Here is a 12003-nt window from a genome sequence, read left to right on the forward strand (position 1 = left end):
AATCATACATACATACATACATACATACATACATACATACATACATACATACATACATACATACATACATACATACATACATACATAGATACATACATACATACCTACATACATACATGCATACATACATACATACATACATACATACATACATACATACATACATACGGGCGGGCAGACCCCGGAATTTGCGCCAATTACGCTAAGAATGTTTAATAGGATTAATAATACTTATGCCGGCACCGGGTTGTTACCTGCGCCCAACGTGAAGCGAAATGTGTCAGGGCTGTTTCCTTCGAATACGTAAAAGCTAACCGTTCGTCTGCAAAAGACAATTTCAAGGAGAAATTAATGTACATTTAAATTGTGAAGCAAATTATTACTGAACGGAAGCAAAACTTAAGACATTTCGTTTTAGTTGCAGAATATTTGCTTCGATGCGGCGTTAATATACTAGTAGCCACATTGTCGTAATAGGTGCTCCAATTCCCGTTAAATCAAAATCTAGCTTTATGCACACATTCTTTGAGTGACATGGCGGATAATGTAATAGTGAAGAAATAACTGATAACGAACTAACGCAATCTGAAGGTGCGTTTTATGAATTCTTGAATTTACGGATGACACATTATAAAGATCGAGAACGTTACCACTGCGTGCACTGATGGTAAATAAACTTATTTCACGCAAGTTGCTTTAAATCCTCACCGTTGACTTACATCATGGTTGACTGGTAATCTCCATATGAGGATGCTAACATTTTTTCCAGAACGTTCAGATTAACTGTAATGTGTTTATTCGAAAACGTAGCACGATACGAGGCATGCTGAGGTAGCACGTGAACTAAACATACGCAGATATATTTGCGCGTATGATTGTGCTTTAGCGACTTCGGTCTAGCAAACATCACTTCGCGTATAGATGAACTTGCCTATACATGCATGTGCAGGGAAAAAGCTAAACTCACTTCAAATTGCCGCCATGTGCTCCAAAAAACGAAATGTATTCTCTTTGCTTTTGTTCTTGTGTTAGCCACATTCTCTTCGCCGTCAGGCATTCGTATATGGTGTTTTCAGGCATTCGTATATAATGTGTTTAGCGCTGAATCAATATAGCGAATCAACCTATTTGCTACGTGGAAACGTGTTACGTTTGAGGCATGCACTGTAGCGGGACTCTTCTTTCGCTCTTGCCTAAGAACAAGCAGTAACACATAACGGTGCCGCCGGGAAGTCTGCGAGGGCAGACTTCGCTTGGCCTCCGAAATACATGGCGAGCCGGTGAGCTCGAACGTCGAGAAACATGTAATGCGGCAACGGGGCTCCTCTCTCGCTCTTCTTTCCGCACACTCTGTTTCATATAGAGGCGCTGCCTATAAGTACTTGCGTGGCCTCCGAGACGAAGAGTGGGCGTGCTGCTGCCTATGAACGCACAGAATTGTTCATTTTTCGTTACGCTTATTCCTTCGTATGCGTTTAACAACTAAAAATTTTTTAATCGGAAGCAATTGTTCCTTACAAAGTGGAAGAATTGAATTGTCGTGCCGGCGCAGCACTTAAACTTCTTTCTTGACTGCTTAGAATTGCACCACGCGGTGTGTGGCAAAACCTTATCTACGACTCACCGTTATCCATGAAAAGGGTACACTTACTGTATTCTCATGTTACGAACCTATTGGGTAAGTACTTGAAGTGCATATACCGGGAGTTCAAAATTAAGCTTTATGTGTTCCTTGAAATTAGGCACTGAGAAGCAGGCGAAGACCAGCTGTGCAATTAAGTTATGTGGCCAGGGGAACACAAAGTGAGCTGATAATTATCGCTGTCAGCAGCCCAAATAAATAAAGCTGAATAATTACCTTTTTGCTGACTGCAGTAAGTGGGTACGTTTTTATTTAAAAGTTAGAGGCAGTCGCGTTCTACACAGTATCAGTTGGAACAATTCTTATAGCGTTTCTGAGCTCCGGGATATCCGACTCACACTTTTAATTGTATATCGCGTCATTACGCATGCAAGAGAGTGAGGATCGGCGCAAAGATCCTCCCTGATGTGACACGGCTGTTGCGTGGGGCATTTGGCCTGACAAAAGGGCGGAAGCATGAGCAAGGACGACAACTGTTCCCCTTCCCCTCTCGGCTGGCGAAATCAAGATATGACAGCGCGGTGTACCGTACAGTTATTGATCTTGATTTCAATAAAACTTACAATACTTGGAAATCAGCATTCACTTTATTTGAGTAGCCCAGGCAAATGCCTTGCCCTGCCCGTCTAGTCGCTGTTACACACGCGCACTGCCCTCCGGCTACTCTGCTCGCGCCATTATCTCGGCATGGCAGCTGCCTCCATCGTTAAAGGCTGCGCGGTCGCGTGTGACGACAGCGGTTCCGGGTTCTTCGATTTTTCATTTCGCCAGCTGAGAGGGGAAGGGGGACAGATATCATCTTTGTCAATGCCTCCACCATGTTGTCAAACTAAACGCCGACGCAACAGCCGCGTCACATCAGGGAGGAATTCTGCTCCGATCCTAACTTTCTTGCGTGCGTACTCTTGCGAAGGACAATTAAAATTTGGAATCGGATATCTCGGAGTATAGACACGCTAGAAGAATTCTTCTTTAGAACTGAGGTTGAACGGGGTGAATAAAACAAGGACACGAGGAAACAAATACCACAAACAAGTGCTACCACAAACAAGTGGTATTTGTTTCCTCGTGTCCTTGTTTTATTCGGGCTGTTCAACCTCAGTTCTAAATATGAAAAAAACTAGCCCTCATCAAGATCTTACTAAAGAATTCTTCCAACTAATACTGTGTAGAAACGCGACTACCTCTAAGTTTTAAACACAAACATACCCACTTACTGCCGTCAACAAACAGTTAATTATTCAATTTTAGTTATTTGGGCTGCTGACAGCCATAACTATCATCTCACTTTGTGTCCCCCTGGCCACATAACTTATTTGCACAGGTGGTCGTCGCGTGCCTCCCAGTGCCCAACATCGACAAGCCGAGAGGTAGGCGATGCTCAGACAGAGTCAGAAAATTCGTGCCACTGGAAAGAAAAGAAGTCCAGGGCGGCACACAACGGGTGGTGTATTGAAATCAATAAACTTCATAGAGATATACGGACCCAATAACTGACGTAAAACGGGTGTCAAGTGAAATAGAAGGGAGAGTCCTCCATCATGCAGGGGCCACAAATTTAACTAATAAACGCTGAGAAATCAAACGCTTCTGTTAGTTCTTGACCGTCACCTTGTATCTATTAGGATCGATGCCATCTTATTCAGGGATAATCTGATTGCTCAACTAGGTTGCGTGATGAATGTTCACTGTGAGTGCTTAGACCTGGACCCGCTCCCGCAAAAGTGCATCAGCAAGTTCGAGGACATTTGCGGCGTAAGATTTCTTGACCATCCTGTGAAACTTTCTGAATACCGAAATCATGTCTGTCAGTGAGTCGGGGAACGAGCAAGGGATTGTTTCTACCCCAACCAGAGCAGACTACAAGTCATTCTACATGTTCAGCTCAGTGCATCGCGATATAGCACTAAATGAAATAGTAGCTTCAAGGACGTTCATTTCTGTCATTCACTGTGCATACGTTTTCTACACGCTATATCTCAGTGACCTGCTTTGCCTGGTGATAGCTTTCCAATATCCTTGAAAAAAGAACTACATGAAACTTCTGTATCACTAGAGTGCAATGTTAAACGCCAAAACACAGATGGTGAAAAAAAAGAATCAAACAGCTGCAGGCTACCAAATAGGGAAGTGGAAGTAAAATGCTGGGTGCAAATTATGAGACACGCTAGTGGCCATGGGATTACATAGCTGGTATTCTAGCATTGAGTTTCGAACCAAAGAAAGTAAAAGTATACTCGGGGTTGTTCTCGAGTGAGAGTAATGGTAGGCGCCGTAGTCGGGCTCACCATTACTTTCATGAAATTACGCTTCCATGAAATTAGTTTCTTCTTGTATTTTTTCTTTTTTTGACGTGCTGTTGAACCAATGCACACAAGCGTTTTATTATGATAGCAATGAGATGGCCATGCCTGGCTAACTTTCGCCAAAGGTATCGGCGTCGCCGGTATGTTGCGTATAAAGATCAAGTGTGATATATTATCGCGGCCGTGCGCCGTATCTTGTAGCTGCAATTTAAATTCTCGTACGTGGGTGAGCCCAGAGGGATGGTGGCTCATCGCGCGCGCAAGGGCGGACAGCGGAGCATCCACGTGCGCAAGGAGGGAGCAGAACGTGTTTGCGCGCTATACTTGCGGACAACTTTGTGTGGCTTTGAAGGGAAAGCTGCGGAGGCAAAGCGAGCACACGTGAGAGCGATTCTGAAATGAATCCCACGTTTTCATCCGCCTTGGTTTAACGTGGGGAAGAGAAAACATAAGCTCTTTATTAGCAGCAGTTAAATAGGACAAAACACACCGCTTAATTTTAGTTTACTTTTTGCGGGTTTTACCTTCCGCGTCTGGGCGAACGCGAAACCATCGCAAGTGAAACCCGCGTCGATTCAGTTTATGTTCCGAGCAAGCGAAAGCGCTGGCGGACGCTGGCAGGCTACTTGACGCGGTAACACTTATGCAGAAGTTCTGCCCCCGTAGCTTTCCCTTCATAGCCACGGAATGTTGTCCGTGAGTATAAAAGCAAGTGGGGGGGAGGCTAACGTGCTTCTCATATTTTACTACAGCCATGGCTGCCGACGCTGCACCTGAGCGTGGCTGCACGTCCCCTTTCTTCAGGGTAGGCGCTAAGCTTAGGCAACGCGAGATAATGGCATCGTGGACAGTGTATCCTAACGCGCCTAGTTTGCGTTGAACCAATAGGCGCCACGAAAGGCTGTTAGTTTGCGGCTGCTCTTTTGACGTCAGCGTCCTGCTGGAGAGTGTCCGTGGTCATCCAGTGAGATGTGTTGATGTTTGCCTCTGCGAGCGTGACGCCATGCATGTTATTTAGTTACGAAGCGAGCGTTACCACTTGAGTCATTCCACGCGAAATCAACAAGCGTTTGTTCGACCATCACAGATACAGCTGCCAAAATTTCCACATGTTTGTTGGAGTTCAAAACTCATCCTGCGCGTTTATTTTTTCTTGCCAAATGTTTTGTAGAATTTTGACGACAATTTGTTTTTCCTGCCAAGTTGCGCTAGATGGCATCAATAAACATTTGTTCTCAAAGACACATTCTATGATCCACTCCTTGATATTGCGTTTATCGCAACGCAAAGATGCGATGTGGTTGCAAAAATTGCCAATTTTATATATATTTGAATACTTCGATTGGCTCTTGCACTAGTAAAAGCGTGTAAAATTGCAAAGTTCGAGTTTTTTTCTCGGTACGTAGAAAAACCTGGAAGTCACATATAAAATGTAAACGAGTAGCCCAGTCAACACAGTAGAGCTGAAAAATATTTAAAGTATCGAAGATCTAGCAGTTCGCATGGGAAAATTTCTAAAGTTCCATTCTTTTGCAAAAAAAGCTCCTTATTTAAGGTAAGAAAATGTGCCTTGGTGGTCGGCCTAAAAATATATGCACTATATCACTAGATAGCCCTACGTGTCTACTATGCATGTGGGAAGGTATAAGGTAAGAAGCCCTTGTGGCATTGGTAGCATTCACTTTCATTGATATGGCGACGCACAGAACGGTAAATATCAGGCATGAAAAAACGGCGCGAGCGCAGTCCCACGTACCATGGGGAAAGAAGTGAGCGGCTACCATTGCCCAGAGTTCAGTTTGGCAAGCACAGAGGATGTTACCTGTCACTCGTGGCAGGACGTACTCAGCCCAGTCTTAAATAGCTCATTTCGGATGCCATGATGGAGACATTGCGACACCGCCTAGGATGCCACAGCCAACAAGGAAGAATGATTCTATAGGGCTATAAAGAGGTTGTAGTTGGAAAACGGGCTGCGCTGAAGAGCTCTTATGGCATTGGTAGCATTCACATTCACTGGTGTGGCTAAGTAAGGAAAGGCACATATCAGGCATGAAAAAAACGGCACGAACGCAGTCCCACGTGCGAATGAGAACTAAGTAAGCTGCAACAGATACAACTGATACTGGGTGGGTGGCGAGGTAGCACAAGCAGAAGTTATCGACCCCTTCAGCAACTTCGGTCACCGAGCAGGTGCCACAGGCTGGACGGCGCAAGAAGCAACATTCCTCAGCGTCCGTGGGCACCGGTACACAGCGTCTCCAGAAAGATGCGTCACAGAGGAGCCGGATTGCCACAAGACACGTTTCTCAGCGTTTACACGCACACACGCTTTACATATTCAACGCTATGGCCAGGCTACGCCACAGCGGTACTAGATGGCATCGAACGTTCAGGGACGTGGGAAAGAGTTGTTTCACCGTACACGCGTCATAATAACTCGTATCGATGTTGGCAATGCATTGTGTCGCTATATTCATATAAAGCTAGTGCATTACCACCAACATTGCTCAGCCGCATTTTCCGTAAAAGTTATTCTAAGAAAGAAAAAAAATACAAATCACCTGGTGGCACTGCTTCCAACTGGCACCCCGATCCCTACTCGTACTCCTTAGGGCTGGGGAGCTCAGTTGTAACCCTGACCTCACCGGTTACAGCAATGAGGCCAACATGGGTCGCACACACGCCACCGGTAGCGTTCGCGAGTCTCACTCTGCCTCCCACCACCTACCGAGCCGAGACCAATTGCAGTAAGCGTTCAGTTGTTGGCTGTGGTGGAAGTAGTAGGGCATCGGCAGGACTATATAGTCAATAATTCTACCTTGAGCACAGAAATCGGCCTGATGAGGGCATATCAATTAGTAGGCGTTGTTATGAAAGAGAACGAGAGAACGCGTGTTCACGTCTATCTGCCGCCTGTTATAACGGTCCTCGTGCGGATACCTGCGCACAGGTGTTGCGTCTCAGGGAGTTAATATGGCACTGGCTGGATTATATAGTCAGTAATTCTACTTCTACAAGAGAAGTCGACCTAAGTACGGCATATCATTTAGCACGGCTTGCAATGACAAAAGATATAGTGAAGCGGGTGGAAGTGCCCGCTTTTCTGCCCGCTGTTATAACGGGCACCAATGGGGATGCCTGAGCACAGAGAGTCGATTTTGGTCTAGCTGACGGGCTCTACTTCCCGGATCAACGACGTGACTGGCGAATTGGGTGACAAGTGACCAGCTCAAGGAAGGATAGTCTAATCGCACTCCGGCATGCTAGCCAAGTAGTAAAAGAACTTCAGTATATTCTGCTGTCGTAACGTTACGATTTAAAACAAACGTAACAAACAGTATCCTACATTCCCAATCACTGTGATACGTACAGGGTAGATAGACCACATGACATTTAGCGCTCAGTTCAGGCGCACGGTCAGAACACTTGTGAGCGGATGACAGGTTGTGCTCAGCCAATATTCTGTGGGGCAAGCATGAAGGATGTTACCTACCACCCGTAGCAGGACGTTCTTACCTCTGCGTGTGAGGAGCTCATATCGGGAGTCATCATGGAGAATGACGTCGCAGAGGCGTCATTGCACGCAAAATCAACCAACGTCCTTTCGACCATCACAGATACAGCTGCAAAAATTTCCACGTGTTTCTTGGAGTTCAAAGCTCATCCTCCGCGTTTAGTTTTTCTTGCCAAGGATTTTTTAGAATTTTGACGACAATTAGTTTTTCCTGCCAAGCTAAGCTAGACGGCATCAATAAATATTTTTTCTCAATGACATATTGTATGATCCACTCTTTGAAATTGCGTTTATGGCAAACCAAAGATGCGATGTGGTTGCAAAAATTGTCAACTTTATAAATATTGGAATGCTTAGATTCGAACTTGCACTAGCACACGCGTGTAAAATTGAAAAAGTTAGCATTTCTTTCTCGGAACGTAGAAGAACCTGCAAGTCACATATAAAATGTATACTGGTAGCACACTGAACACAGTAGAGCTGAAACATATTTAAGGTATCGAAATGTCAAGTTAAATTTTTTTGCGAAAATCTCCATATTCAAGGAAGAAAAGGTGCCTTGGTGGTCGGCCTAAAATATATGCATTACATCATTAGATAGCCCTACGTGTCTGCTATGCATGTGGGAAGTTATAAAAAGGTAAAATTTTTTAAACGCAGAAATGTCTTCTTTTTTTATTTTTGTTTCAGCACCGGCCTTTTTCCGACGCGAGTCAAGCTAGGTAGAGCACTGATTCTGGTGCTCCGCAGCCTAGGCTTGCGGGCCTGGGATCCAGACGACAAAGCTAGCGTCGTCTGCAACACAGATGAAAGGAAAACGGTGTGATCATCTGCATTTCATTGCGAACAGACGCGCGCTTCAGTTAATGTGGATTGCGCTTGATGTGCGCCAGGTAAACCATCCTCCAATCGCACATGGAACTTCACGACCTCTTAATTTCCCCAGAGAGTCCTCCACATCTGAAAGGTATATTTAATGCATTCATAAATTGGAATATTTCCACATAGGTATAAGTTGAACGCAGATAGAGCGCTCGCATCGTTACGCAAAGCATTATAAATAACATCTTGCCCTGAAATGGATGAATTTCTTTTCAATTTTCAGATTAACACCTTTTTCCCTTCTCACTGGGATCCAAAGACTGGCATAAGCCGATACAAGTTAAAAACACCTTCCTGATTAGAACTGACAGCCTAGATTAACGTGAACTTATTCTGCCATTACGTGCGAAAAGCGACAAGGACAGTTTAGAAACAATATGCGCACACCTTTATTACATCTGTATTGAGAAGTTCACGACACTATGTGCGTCAAAGATGTGCTCGGACCCTTTCTTCGACCATGGATTAAGCCGTAGGGGAACTTGTGTTGTACCTCTGGGCATTGCTACAGCAGTGCCTCTCTTGGGGATGGTTCCTGGGGAAAGACACCGTCCGCAATGTAAAGTCAGGTGTTTCTAAATGCGGGCGCAGTTTGTCGCAGCCAATAAGAGCTTGGCAGATGGTGGAATAATACGCGACTCTACATTCTAAGGGTATGCATCCTCCTAGGCAGACTGTGCTGCACCACGAGATGGGACTGGAAGGACCTTGAGCAGAAAACGGAAGGGCCATGAGGAAGAAGCGGCTGTCGCAGGAGGCGCCTTGCCCAATGATGATAGTAAGAATGCTCAAGCGCAAGGCGAAGCCTATAAAATGGCGCCAACCACCGCATTTGCGGTAGAATAGAATAATCTTGGAGACGTGAGAGATCGATTCGTACGAGAAAGCAAAAGACGGAAAAAAATTGCTCGTCTGGCATTGGCGCCTCGTCCATGGTCACGAAACATAGTTGCTGAATACTTTGGTTCATCGGAAAGTCAAGTTCTCATTGATATAAAAGGTAGGCAACAGTGAAGAATTTCGGGTTCTGCTACATCAAAGTAGACCATTAGACAACACAACAACAGGAAGCATAATAAAGTTTTATGAGGATGAACATACATCCGTCTGTCTTCCAGGCAAGGAGGACGTCGTCCGAGGCAAGCAAAAACGTTTGCTGGTAATGAATATTAAGGAAGCGCACAAGCAATGGAAGAAAAGTAACACGGAGCTGAATTGCGGCTTTTCTAAGATCGCCTACCTGATGCCACGCCGCGGTGTACTTGCCGGTGCTGCGGGAATGCACTCCGTTTGCGTTTGCATTTACCACAAAAATGTAAAATTGATGCTAGAGCCCTTAGGGCATTTTGCAAACAATCGATTCGCTCCTTCTGATGAATGTGTGTGAGATAACGAATAAGAGCTGTATGACGGGTACATGCAGCAATTTCCCAGGAGATTCATCGGTCAAATCGCTGATATTGCGTTCTTCTGCACTTAACCGGGATTTGGCTGCAAGTATTTCTGTCCGTCAGTGGGCTAGTGGAGTTCCGTGCCGAATGGCCACAATCTTGTTAACCCTTATTGACTTCGTAGACCTCCTGCTTGAGATGATAAGCGACTTAAAATCGCATCACTTTGTCAGCAAGCTCCAAGCTCGGCACCTACGCAATTTGAAGACCGCTCTCACGCCTGCAGAAGCCATAGTTATAATAGATTCTCTGAAAACTACAGCTTTCTCATTCAAAGCGCCCCACGGTCATTATACTGGGACAACTCTCACGAAATAGTACACCCCTATATGGTCTACTCTCGCTCGACGGACTCTTCTGATGAAGCACATGTATAATCTTACGTAGTGATATCCGGCTGCCTCGACCATACGACTGCCGCGGTTTCGACATTTAAGCAGGTGCTGATAGATCAACTTAATGTAGACATGCCGCATGTAGAAAATGTGCACTAATTTTCGGATGGGGCTACTTCCCAGTATAAGAACAGAAATAATTTGGAAACCTGTGCTACCAGAACGAATATTTTATTTTGAATGCTACATGGAATGTTTTTGGTACATCACACGGAAAAAGTGCCTGTGATGGGGTGGGTTGCCCCTTGAAACAGTTCGCTGCCAAAACAAGCCTACAAAGGCCTTTCTAAAGGCAGATTTTGACACCGTTTGAGCTTACGACAGGGCACGTTAAAACCTTTTACTTATAAAACCAATTTGGGTGCCGGAGAGAGCAATATCTAAGCGGGAAGTAGAACTGTCATCCAGGTTTGCTAATGCTATGCGCCTTGGCGGAACCAGGTCTTTAAATTATTTTTAGCCGATGTCACTTTTTGAAATAAAAGATGCAGTCACGCTTTCATCGAAGACAAGAGGTGTTAAAGCTGTTCGACAGCCGGCACCTGCTCGGCTATAAAAGTGATACTGGCTATGTTCAGGCTCATGTATTCAAACACGATTGACATTCAAATTTTGTAGCCATGGAAAAAAAGTCAGGGATACGGCGTTGGAAATCGCTTGTCTCGGTTTGCATACAATAAAAAACCAGAAGCTGCTTGCTGAATAGTTTATTGGGCTCACTTTGTTGCCAATATGTATTTTCAGGATTGCTACGCTTCATATATGTATGCTGTTTACGTGATCCACGTACTAAAAATTAAAAAAAAGCATTTCTTGCGTTTAAAACATAACCCCTTTTTAGAACTTTCCACATGCATAGTAGACACGTAGGGCTATCTAATGATGTAATGCATATATTTTTAGGCCGATCATTAAGGCACCTTTTGTTACCATGAAGATGGAGATTTTCGAAAAAAATTAAAATTTACAATTTATTTACATGCCGAACTGCTAAACCTTCGATACTATAAATATGTTTCAGCTGTACTATGTTGAGCTGGCCACGAGTATATATTTTAATTGTGACTTCCAGGTTTTTTTACGTTCCGTGAAAAAAACTCAAATATTGCAATTTCACACGCTTTTGCTAGTGCCAGAACCAATGGAAGTATTCAAATATTTTTAAGAGGGGCAATTTTTGCAGTGACATCGCATCTTTGGGTTGCGATAAACGCAATTTGAAATAGTGGATCATACATTGTGTTTTTGAGAAAAAATATTTATTGATGCCGTCCAGCTCAGCTTGGCAGGACAAACAAATTGTCGTCAAAATTCTACAAAATTTTTTGCAAAGAAAAATAAACGTGGAGACAGAGTTTTGAATTCCAATAAACATGTGGAAGATTTTGCAGCTATATCTGTGATGGTCGAAAAAGGGCTGGGTGATTTGGCGTGTAATGACCCACCTGATTACGCGACCGACAGGACTAATATACTTATGAATTCGTGCAGCGGTCTCGTAATTTGTAATCACAATCAATGCTTCGCCTTTCCGGCCGAACTGTGACTTCCTTGCATTTCTCCACATCGTAGTTCGGCCGACATGGCCTTGAATCGAACGCCTGGCCTCGTGATCAGCAGTAGAACGGCGTAGCCACTGAGCCACCGTGGCAGGTGGATGTGTACTGCAATAGCGCACGTAATCGCTAATGGAATTTAGGAGTTCTCAACCGTCGCATAATGGGTGACAATAGATGGCAGACACGGCGCGGGACGGCTTCAAATTGGGTGATGTGAAGGATGTTAACATGATTAGATACGAAGGACTGGA

This window comes from Dermacentor andersoni, chromosome 6, assembly GCF_023375885.2.
Source record: "Dermacentor andersoni chromosome 6, qqDerAnde1_hic_scaffold, whole genome shotgun sequence".
NCBI lineage: Eukaryota > Metazoa > Arthropoda > Arachnida > Ixodida > Ixodidae > Dermacentor > Dermacentor andersoni.